The 11534-nt window shown below is 57.8% G+C and overlaps 2 pseudogenes across 2 annotated transcripts; one reads left to right on the top strand and one right to left on the bottom strand.

The window, feature by feature from the left end:
- The first annotated feature begins 5814 nt into the window (after window positions 1-5814).
- LOC308044776 (TAF6-like RNA polymerase II p300/CBP-associated factor-associated factor 65 kDa subunit 6L) lies at window positions 5815-8754 on the top strand (annotated as a pseudogene). The gene is made up of 5 exons: window positions 5815-5961; window positions 6050-6153; window positions 6751-7269; window positions 7344-7476; window positions 7901-8754. The product of its transcript is annotated as a TAF6-like RNA polymerase II p300/CBP-associated factor-associated factor 65 kDa subunit 6L (transcript).
- Window positions 8755-9361: 607 nt separating this feature from the next.
- Window positions 9362-10049, bottom strand: LOC308044775 (transmembrane protein 223-like; annotated as a pseudogene). Its single transcript has 2 exons — window positions 9743-10049; window positions 9362-9663 (listed from the first exon to the last, which is right to left on the bottom strand). The product of its transcript is annotated as a transmembrane protein 223-like (transcript).
- Window positions 10050-11534: the final 1485 nt, after the last annotated feature.

Raw genomic sequence — 11534 nt, 5'->3', positions numbered from 1 at the left:
CCTCCTGCCAGGCCACCCTGGGGCGGCTGGGGGGTCTCTTCTGCCAGGCCAGTCTAGGTCGGATGGGGAGTCTCTCCGCCATTTTGCAGACAAAGGCTAGGACTAAGGATGGGGAAGGCGGATGCTTCGGCAAAATGCCTTGGTGCTGCAGCTCTGCCAGAGGCAGCGATGAAAGGTGAGGGCTGTGCTCGTGTGCTCCTTTTTGGGGAAAGACATGAGCTGCGCTCAGGAACTCCTTGCTCCAAGTCTGCCAGGGGCAGCAGACAGTCTGCCGGGGGCAGCTTGAACTAGGTTGTGGTTGGACTCGATGATCTTAAGTGTCTCTTCCAACCAAAAAGATTCTCCGATTCTCTGAAAGACGTGGGCTACGCTCGGGGGCTCTCGCCAGCTCCGTGCTCACACCCTGTCCCGTCACCGTCCTGTCGGACAGTGTGGGCTGGGCCTGCAGCTGCGCTGAGCACGTGCAGGGCAGGGGTGTCACCAAGTGAGGTCACAAAGGGCCCCACTGTGACCCTGCGCCTGGGCAAGGAGGGTCAGGATGTCCCCTTGGGAGGCACAGGCCAGCTCAGCCCTGGGCACCTGTCTCTTTCAAATTTCAATCTCAGTTTCTAAAAGTTCCAGCACCCATTGCTCTGAGCATAGTCTTTAACAGTCTGCTGCACCGCTCCATTTTCCCAGCAGCTGGTGCATGGTGGGGATGTCACAGACCTACTCAGTGCCACGCCCCTTGCTCCAGGAGCATCCATCTATGAGGATGTTGTGGAAAGGAGTCCCGTTGTCTGGCTCATTTCTCTCTGGGCTGCCATGTGTGGCAGATGCACTCGATCCCCCAGTCACCCCCAGCCAAACCCACAGCAGTTTGGTCCAGGCTCCAGAGGAGGGCAGGGCCTGAGCCGTAACCAGGCCAAGAACTCCTTCCAGGAGACCAACAGGGAAGCAGAAGAGCAACTGAATGCCGTTAACTTGTGAGTGCACAAGTCTCAGACACACTTTTCCTACTGTATGCAATTTGACTACAAGTCAATCACTTCATTCTATAAATATGACAGCGTGGATGAGCCCACTGTGAGTTCTCCCTGCTAAATAAGTGAGCTGTATGGCAATGGTTTTACTACTCACAGGTCAGTGGATGAGATCAATTTAAGTTTAATATTAATCATTTATCTTAAGTAGAGGCACACTAAATATAATCAATTCTTTAAATAAGGTTGTATGATTTTTAATATACTCTTTGCTTCATGTTACTTGGTAAACTGTATCTGCTAAAATTTTAAGCTGTCAAGTTCTGCTCATATCTACCAAAAGCAACTACAAACTACACTGAACACTTAGAAGATAAGGCCTATATTGCACATTGCTGAGAAGAAAGGAATTTGCGTTCAGGCAAAACAGTACCTGCAAGGTTATGGACAATAAACAATTTCTACAGCTGAACACAACAAAGTCCACGTGGAATCAGAGAAGTTTGCCACTGGAGCTTTAAACATGGACTCCAGAGCAAATGGTTATCAGGAAGGGAATGCCTGAAAGTTTGCTGTTGCAAACGGATACAGGCCTCCCCTGAAAGTTTGTCTTCAAAGCTTGAAAATACAGACTCTGGAGTGAACAGTTATCAAGGAGAGAAGAATCCTGACAGTGTGAACCGTGACGGATATGGCCTCACCTGAGAGTTTGTCCTCGGAGCTCCAGGACACAGACTCCAGAGCAAATAGTTATCAGGGAGGCAAGAATCCTGACAGTTTGCTTCGTGAACTGGTACAGGCACCTGGAGAGAAGGCCAGCAGCATTCAGCTTGCCATATTTCCCCCATGCAGTAAATAATAGAGTGAACCTGCCACTGAATTCTTGAAGTTGCACTTGTCTTTAAGAAATCTAAACGCTGTTTTGCAGTGAGCAGAATCCTAAATTACTCCCCATGGTGTCCCATGTCGCCACAGCACTTGCTTTTCAAGGCCCAGGACAGTGTTGCGGGCAGTGCTGTGGGGCACAGTGCATGTTTCCAGTCATCTGGTGGTGGCTTCCACAGAGCTCTTGCCGTGGCGGGTTTGTGGCACTGTGATATATTCAATTTGCCAGGCCTCTCCATATTTACACTTCAGTCATCGCCCTCCATACCACACAAGCTTTGTGATAGAGGGAACTAACTAACACTTTAAGGGTGCCTAGTTTAGAGCTTTATGTAACCAATTATGCTAAGTAAAAACAGAACCTCATCAAATGCCAAGATAATAAGTTTTACAGCACCTAGATGTAAACTTGAGGCACCAACTGTAAACTTGAGAAGACGAGATAACGAAGATTTACAGCAAAAGGGGGGAACCAATCTGGTTTCAATCAACTTGGCAGCTTGGTTTCCAGTCAATTCAACATAATGAGCCAAAGGGAAAGAGTTCACTGTGACGAAGCTGAAGGAGCCTTCATACACAGACCCTCAAAGACTCTCCTCAAGACCACCACATGGCACTGTACAGATGTAACAGGGAGGGGTCAAGGAGGAGACTATGGAAACAACTACCTGGGACTCATTTTAATAAGAAGCAGGGAAAAGTTATGAATATGTATAGGCATTCCTGGGGTTATTATGAATATGTAATACCTTACTGTATTTAAACACACCTCATATTGTTAGAAGTTGCCCCATAATCCCTGAACTTCTGGGACCCTCCCAAACTCCAAGGTCCCTTTCCCAGACTCCTGGGTCCCCTTTTTCTCGAACTCCTGGGTTCCTTTCCTGAATTCCTGGGTCCCTCCCAAACTCCTAGGTCCCTTTCCCAAACTCCTGGGTCCCCTTTTTCTCAAACTCCTGGGATCCCCTCAAACCCCTGGACAACCGCCGTGTCCCACCCCAATGTCACTGAGACACCCCAAATAATCAAATAAATTATTGGCGCCTCCCCCAATCTCGGGGTCACTGTCGCTTTAAGAGCCGGGAGGGGGCGGAGCCTCGTGGAGGGGGCAGAGCCTCACACGGAACAGCTCAAACAATTAATGCAAGGGGGCGGAGCCGCAGGGAAGGGGGCGGAGCCGCGGGGAGGCAGAGCCACACGTGGAAGAACTCAGCCAATCAGCAGGAGGGGCAGACCCACACACAGAACGGCTCAGACAATCAGCAGGAAGGGGCGGAGCTGCGGGGAGAAGACAGAGCCACACGCAAAACTGCTCAGCCAATCAGCAGGAGGCGGTGAAGCCGCAGGGAGGCAGAGCCACACACACAGAACCACTCACCCCATCAGTGGCCAGTGAGCGTGACATCTTGGACCATGCCCCAGACGCCTGAGTCCCCTCTGGGGGTCAATAGGTTAATTAGCCCCCTCACCAATTAGCAGCTCCCACTCTATAGTAATTACATTTATTCGTTATTACGTTAATTAAATGTTGGCCCTTAACAAGCCACCCCCAGTTTGGCGGAGTCCTTAATGACCAGACTCCCCTACTCATAACTCAGCCCTTAATAAGCAGCTTTTCTCTGGATGTTTGTTAGCCAGATTCCTTAATGAACTTCTTCTCTGGATATTGATCTTCTGGATGTTCATTAGCGGGTTCCTGAACGAGCTGCTTTTCTGGATGTTAATTAGTTTGGTTCCTTAATGAGCAGCTTCTCTGGATGTTCATTAAATGGTTTCCTTGACGACCTCATTAACTCAATCAAGCTCCTCAATTAGTCGCCTCCCCCTCCCTTCATTAGCACTAAAGATCTCCCCCTGCCCCATCCCCTCATTAGCACTAATTAGCTCATTAACAACCTCCCTCGTCTCCCTCGCCAGCTCCACCATCGTCCCCATTGGTGCCTCCTGGCTCCAGCTCATTAGGAAGCGGCACTTCCTCTGCGCGTTAACGAACGTTTGGCGCTCGTTAGCATCCAAATTAAGTCGTCCCCGGCTTAACAACTGCTCCAGGTGTGCCAGAGCCACGATTACGTAATTGTTGTTCTAATTAGCGGCATTATTTTGGGTGTAATTATCGCTATTGTCCCCAGGCCCCTCCAGCAGCTCCACCACAGCCAGGACGGTCCCAGCATCTCCCAGTGGACCCGTTGGGTACCCGGCGCCCTTCGCATCATCCCGGGCGGCTCGAAGGGCCTCGGCAGTGGATCTGAACGCCCGGCGCATCCTGAGTGCGGCTGCCACATCGATGGCGGCGCCCGGCAGCTCCGGCATCAGCGACTCATCCCCTCCGTGGAGGCTCAATGCGAAGACGTAGCCAAAGAGGACGTTGGGCAGCTGGAAACGCAGCAATGGGGATGGCGGAGGTGCCGGGAAGGAGCTCAGTGTGGGGATGGATGAGGGGATGGCGGGTGGTGGAGCAATTTGCGGCTCATCCTCATCTTCATCCTCATCTTTATGTTCATATTTATCCTCGTTTTTACCTTTATTTCGGCGCCACCACCACGGTCTCCACGCCGGAATCAATTTTGCCGCCTCCCTCGTGCAGATCAACCGCTGGAAAGCAGCTCGTTCCGCCGCGCTAAGCGATCCCCACAGCCCGCGGCCTGCGCACCCCGCTGAAGCCTCGGCCTCGCGTAGCTGGCGCGGCCGCCTCAAGGCGGCCCCCAGGCCGGGGAGAGCCGGCGGGGGACCCCGGTCGGAACGGAGGGTTTGCAGCACCTGCTCGCGGTAAAAAGCTTCGGAGCAGCCACCATGGGCGCGGTAGCAGCGGAGGGAGCAGAGGCGGCAGTTGCAGCACGGGCAGGTGTACGGGGCGGCAGTGGCTCCGCAGAGGCCGCACGGGGGATCCAGACCCGGCGTCTCCATCTTCCCGGCTTCCCGCTGCTTCGGGTGTTTCCGCGGCGGCTTCGGCGCCGTTCGGAAGTGCTCGGGTGTCCCCGCCTGGGCTTCGGCGCCGTTCGGAAGCGCTCGGGTGTCCCCACCCGCACTTCGGCGTCGTTCGGAAGCGCTCGGGTGTCCCCGCCCGCGCTTCGGCGTCGTTCGGAAGTGCTCGGCTCTCCACTCGTCCTCTTCGGCTCGCCCCGGCAACGCTCGGTTGTTGCCGCCTCCGCTCGTAACTTCTTCGGCTATTTCCGTCCCCGCTTCGTCTCTCTTCGCCCTGCGCCTTCGGGTCCTTCTGTCCCCGCTTCGGTTCTTTCCGGCCTCACCGTCTTCGGTTCTCTCCACCTTGAGCCTTCGGTTCTTTCCGTCCCCCTTCGTCTCTCTGCGCCCTGCGCCTTCGGCTCCTTCCGTCCTCACTTAGTTGTCCCCAAGTCCATGGCCAATTCCCTGGCGGAGGGATCTATAGTGTGTCTATGGGGCAGCCTGGGGGGTTTGGGGTGCTAACGTGATGCAGGCGAGCTCTCAGCTGTTTCCTGCAGGGATGGGGATGTTTTTTGTCCTCATGCAGGGGCTCAGCCGAGCGCTGGATCTCAAAAGCTGGGGAGCGGGAACCCCAAGGCTCAGACAGCCTGTGCTTAGACTCGCAAATCAAAAATGTAATTAAAATCTGAGTGTTGCCACAACCATGTCTTCCTTTCCGTTTTCCTTTCCGTCTTCCTTTCTCTGTTTCGATAGGGTGCTGTACTGACACTCGAGGTGGGCGGGGCCAGGAGGAGTGGGCGGGGCCTGTGGCAGCCACGGCGGAGCGGGAGGAGCGGTGAGGTGGGCGTGACGGGGGTGTGGGCGTGCCCGGGGGCGGGGTGGGCGGGGCCTCTGGTAGCCATGGCGGAGCGGCGAGGTGGGCGTGGCGGGGTGGGGGAGGGTGGGCGTGGCCGGGGGCGGGGCGGGCGGGGCCTCTGGTAGCCATGGCGGAGCGGCGAGGTGGGCGTGGCGGGGAGGGGGAGGGTGGGCGTGGCCGGGGGCGGGGCGGGCGGGGCCTCTGGTAGCCATGGCGGAGCGGGAGGAGCGGCGCTCCATGCAGCTGCCGCGGGAATCCGTGCGGCTGGTGGCGGAAAGCACCGGGCTGGAGCTCAGCGACGAAGTGGCGGCGTTGTTGGCCGAGGACGTTTGCTACTGGCTGCGGGAGGCCACGTAGGTGCGGCCGGCGGGGCGGGGCGGGGCGGGCTCGGGCCCGCTCACAGCGCCGCTGACGGAGCCGGTTCTGTGAGTCCGTCGCCCCCCAGAACAGCTCCCAGTTCATGAAACACATACGGCGGCGGAGACTCACGGTGGAGGATTTTAACCAGGCGCTGCGCTGGAGCAACGTGGAGGTGAGCGGCCTGGATTGGTAGGGTTGGGGACATGGAGACACTGGTGGGGACACCGGTGGGGACATGGGGACACTGGTGGGGACATGGGGACACCAGTGGGGCTGGGGACATGGGGACGCTGGTGGGGACATGGGGACACTGGTGAGGATGGGGACATGGGTGTCATCCTAGGGAGTGGTCGGTGGCTTTGAGGGGGTGTCCCCCATCGTCCTCCCATCATCCCCCACTGTCCCTATTGCCCCATTGTTCCCCATCGTCCTCATATCATCCCCATATCGTTCCCCCTTGTCCCCATATTTTAGTGACATTTTGACCCAGAGGTGATTTTAGTGACATTTTAACATTGAAGGTGATTTTAGTGGCATTTTGACCCTGAGGTGATTCTGGCACCATTTTGATCCCATTTTCTGCCATTTTGAGCCAACTTGGCACCCCCATTTTGAGCACATTTGTCGCCACCATTTTGAGCTCATTTCCTGCCATTTTGAGCCCATTTTCCACCATTTTGGCCCTGAGGTGATTTTGGCGCCATTTTACCCATTTGACCGACGCAACCCCTGACATTATCTCTGATTTTATGCCCCATTTTGGGGTGACACCCCCAATCCCTGCAGTCCCCAGTGCCGTGTCCACGCTGAGCGACAACCTCCTCAAGTACTACGACCACCTCACTTGCGCCATGCTGGGCGACAACGCGCAGCTCATGAAGGTGGGTGCAATATGGACACCTCCAAACCCCCCACAATTCCCAGCGCCTCCACTGGGTGTCCCCATCCCCAGGTGGCCCTGCAGGACCTGCAGAGCAATGCCAAGATCGCTGCCTTCCTGCCGTATTTTGTCTATGTGGTCAAGCAGGGCGAGCGCAGGTCAAGTGATGAGGTCCCCCCGAACTCCTGGGTCCCCCACTCACAGGTCAAATCCATCAGCCATGACCTCCCTCAGCTTCACCACGTCCTCCATGTGGCCCACAGCCTCCTCCACAACCCCTTCCTGTTCCTGGGCCCCTACGTGCGCAGCCTGAGCTCCAGTGTCCTTTACTGCGTGCTGGAGCCACTGGCTGCCTCCATCAACCTGCTCAACGACCACTGGCCACTGCGCAACTATGCCGCCATGCTGCTCGGCCGTATCTTCTGGTGCACATCTCTCCTTTTTTTGGCGAAACCCACCCAAACCCGCAGGATTTCAGCGTTTTTTCCACCCCGCGCAGGACACACGGCGAGGCGGTGAGCGGCCTGTGCCAGCACATCCTGCTGGCGCTGCAGAAGGCGCTGGCTGACCCCGTGCACCCACTCTGCTCACACTGCGGCGCCGGTGCCGGGCTGCACATGCTGGGCTGGAAGGTGAGCGCCAAACACCCAACGTGTCCCCACGGGGGTTATTATCTCACCGAGGGTTAGCTCTTTAAGGGTTAGTTCGTTCATTGAGGGTTAGCTCTTTAAGGGTTAGGTCCTCCCGCGTCCTCTCGCGGCCGCATTACCGGCCCAACTGCGGGCGGAAGTGGTCCGTTGCGCCTTCCTTCCCTCAGTACTTCCGCCAGCAGTTCACTCACATCCGGCTCCCAGCGGAAGTGAGACCCGACACAACTGTTCCGCCCGGAGTTCCCCCACCTCCCCCGGCACTGGTTTTTGGGTCCCGTTGATACAGGGAACTAATTAGCTAACCCTTAAAGAGCTAACCCTTAAAGAGAACACTTAAAGACCTAACCCTTAAAGACCTAACAGCAATCCCCACAATTTGTCCATCTGTCTGTCCATCTCTCCGCAGGCAGTTGGGCGCGTGCCCTACCCGCACTTCCCTGCCTACTGGGCCAACCTACAGGCCATGCTGGACGGCTGCTCAGTGTCCAATGCGCAGGTCAAGGCTGACGGGCACAAGATGCACCATCCTGGTGAGCGCCGCCGCGCCGGGGGGACCCCAGTTTGGCTGTTTGGGGATCCCCAATTGGGCTGTTGGGGGGAAACCCCTTTTGGCTGCGTGCCCCCCAGTCCCACCACCATTCGCCTTGTAGGTGGCGGTAGAGTGGCTGCTGAAGATGAAGGCGCAACTCGGCGTCCACCGCGATGGCACCAACACCGACGCACAGCCCGAGGGTCCCACACTGTCCCTGCACCGCATGTATGCCGAGCTCGACTTTTTTGGCAAGAGCTTGGCCACGCGCTCCGGCACCGGCACCCCTGCCGCACCACCCCCCAATTGCACCCGCTGCACCGCCCACCAGGGCCGCGCACAAGATGCCGCAGCTGATGGTCAGTTCCACAGGGAGCCCGCACAATGATGACGCTGTGACCGCACACCTACTGCACAGACCCCACCGGAAACATGCTGGACGTGTTCCCCAGGTACCGGTTGCCGTGCTTCAGCTTCGTGATGGTGGGGCAGCAGGCCGGGTGGCGCTGCCAGGGCTGGCGCTTCCAGACCAGCTTCCTGCAGCACCACAGGCTGGGCTGTGGCCGCCGCTACACGCAGAAGCTGCTGGTGATCGGCCACGCGGCGGTGGCCAAGGGCCGAGTACTTGCTGCTGCTGCCGCTCTGATCGCCAGCATCACCAGATCATCAGCATCCCTCGCTGAGATCCCACCGACCGCTGTAGCGGATCCACTGGTCAATAAATCCAGTCTGCCAATGGCACCACAGGCTGGGCTGTGGCCGCCGCTACACGCAGAAGCTGCTGGTGATCGGCCACGCGGCGGTGGCCAAGGGCCGAGTACTTGCTGCTGCTGCCGCTCTGATCGCCAGCATCACCAGATCATCAGCATCCCTCGCTGAGATCCCACCGACCGCTGTAGCGGATCCACTGGTCAATAAATCCAGTCTGCCAATGGCACCGTGGGTTCATCACCACGTCCGTCCCATGACGTCAAGATGTGGTTGCCCATGAGCAGATTGTGGTTGCCCCAATAAATCTCACTGTTTCCTATCTCTGTGTCTAAGGTTTTTTGGGGTGCTGAGACTTGTTGGTCAAGATTGAGCAGAGGACCCGGATGCCTGCATCCCTGCACCTTCATCAGGTGGGGCTACTAATGAGGCTGGGGAAGGGGCCACAGGACCCCCAAACCCATCAGCACCATCTGCAGCTCCATGGTGGCCCCAACAAGGTGCAATTGCAGTGGGCCTCCCCATGTTCTCCCCACGGGACAGACGGACGCGTGAGCGGCTCAGGGTTTATTTGGGGGTGATAAGGGGTGAACAACAAGCAATCCCGGTCCCTCCTGCAATTAAACCGCCCTAGAGGTTGCGATAAGCGCCCACGGTGATGTCGAAGAGCCGGGGGTGGCAGAGCCGCCCCCCGCGCTTGTCCAGCAGGAAGAAGAACGGGCGCCCCTGCACCTTGATGGGGACGGCGGCCGCGGCCTCGGAGCGGTGAGCGTGGCAGGAGACGTGGCGGAGCGGGACGGTGAACGTGGCGCCGCGGCCCAGCCCCAGCGGCCCGTGGGTGCTGATCGTCACGGCCGCGCCGCCGCGGAGCAGCGTCACCCGGCGAACGGAGCGCAGCGGGAACAAACACCCGGCCGCCACGACCACGGACCCTGCGGGGGGAATGGGAACGAGGGAGAATAGAGCGAGGGGTCAGCACGGCGCGGCCCCCGCTCCCCACAGCGCCAGTACCGAGGGTGAGGCAGGAAGCACTGAACCCCAAGCGTCATTTGTGATCGCGGGGCCGCAGCGGGTCGGCGGGCCCGGGACCGGCGGCGGGGCCGAGCGCCGTGAAGGCAAAATGAGCCAGGTAGGTCCAGAACAGCCCCTGCCCGGCGCAGAACAGCCCGGCCAGGCGGAAGAAGCGGTCGCGGTCGTGGCGAAACAGAACGACGTCCCGCGGAACCGCCGCGTCCAGCGCTGCCGCCGCCGCACGGACCCGCGGCGCCACCATGGCCGCCATCTCTTCCGGGACAACCGCCGTACTTCCGGCCGCCATCTTTATGTCGGGCGTGAAGCCAAGCTGCCCTTACCCCCCCCTTCAAGGCGCAGCGCACCCCAAACTGAAACACACCCCAAACTGAAACGCATCACTTTATTGATATCTCGATTTATTTACAAAACGCTGGGGAATAAAACGCCGGGGGAAGGAGAAGGAGCAGGCGTCGCTCACTTGAGAAACGCCACCTCTGGGATCTTGCCTTCCATCTGCAAGAGAAGTGGGGGGGCGGCTCAGCCCAGTGTCCCCATGTCCCCACCCATGTCCCCAACCCCCCTGGTGCCCCCATGTCCCCACCAGTGTCCCCATGTCCCCATCAGTGTCCTCATGTCCCCACCCCCACTGGTGTCCCCATGTCCACCCAAAATGATGGGACCCCCCCCAACCCACCTTGAGCTGTGTGAAGACCTGCCCGTTGTTGTCCAGCAGGCACCTGGGAGGGTAAGAAGGTGAGTTTGGGGGGTCCCAATTTGGGAAAAGGAGGGATGGATTTGGGGGTCCCCGTGTTCCCCCAGGACTGACTTCTGGGACCACTCGAGGTTCATGCCGGACTGCATGGAGAAGGCAGCCTGCGTGGGCACGGGGCTGGACAAGGGGTTGAGCGTGGGCGCCGGGAACGCCTTGCGCATCTCCTCGCTGGTGGCGGGGCGGACAAACAGCTCGTCGTTCACGATGCACAGCCTGGAAACGAGGGGGAAACGGGGGGGAATATGGGGGGGAAAAAGGGGGGAAAACAGGGGAACAGGGGGAAACAGTGGGGGTGGCTGTGCTGCCATCCAGTGGACCTGGACAGGCTGGAGAGTTGGGCGGGGAATAACCTAATGAAATTTAACAAGGGAAAGTGTAGAGTCCTGCATCTGGGCAGGAACAACCCCAGGTTTCAGTATAGGTTGGGAAATTACATATTAGAGAGCAGTGTAGGGGAAAGGAACCTGGGGGTCCTGGGGACAACAGGGTGACCATGAGCCAGCACTGGGCCCTTGTGGCCAGGAAGGCCAATGGCATCCTGGGGTGTATTACAAGGAGGGTGGTTAGTAGATCGAGAGAGGTTCTCCTTCCCCTCTACTCTGCCCTGGTGAGACCACATCTGGAATATTGTGTCCAGTTCTGGGCCCCTCAGTTCAAGAAGGACAGGGAACTGCTGGAGAGGGTCCAGCATAGGGCAACAAAGATGATGAAGGGAGTGGAGCACCTCACTTATGAGGAAAGGCTGAGGGAGCTGGGGCTCTTTAGTTTGGAGAAGAGGAGACTGAGGGGTGACCTTATTAATGTTTATAAATATACAAAGGGTGAGTGCCATGAGGATGGAGCCAGGCTCTTCTCGGTGACAAACAATGATAGGACAAGGGGTAATGGGATCAAACTGGAACACAAGAGGTTCCACTTAAATTTGAGAAAAAACTTCTTCTCAGTGAGGGTGTCAGAGCCTGGAACAGGCTGCCCAGGGGGGTTGTGGAGTCTCCTTCTCTGCAGACATTCAAAACC

This window comes from Nesoenas mayeri (assembly GCF_963082525.1).
Source record: "Nesoenas mayeri genome assembly, chromosome: 11".
NCBI classification, from domain to species: Eukaryota; Metazoa; Chordata; class Aves; order Columbiformes; family Columbidae; genus Nesoenas; species Nesoenas mayeri.
This window is presented reverse-complemented; position numbering and strand designations above follow the sequence as displayed.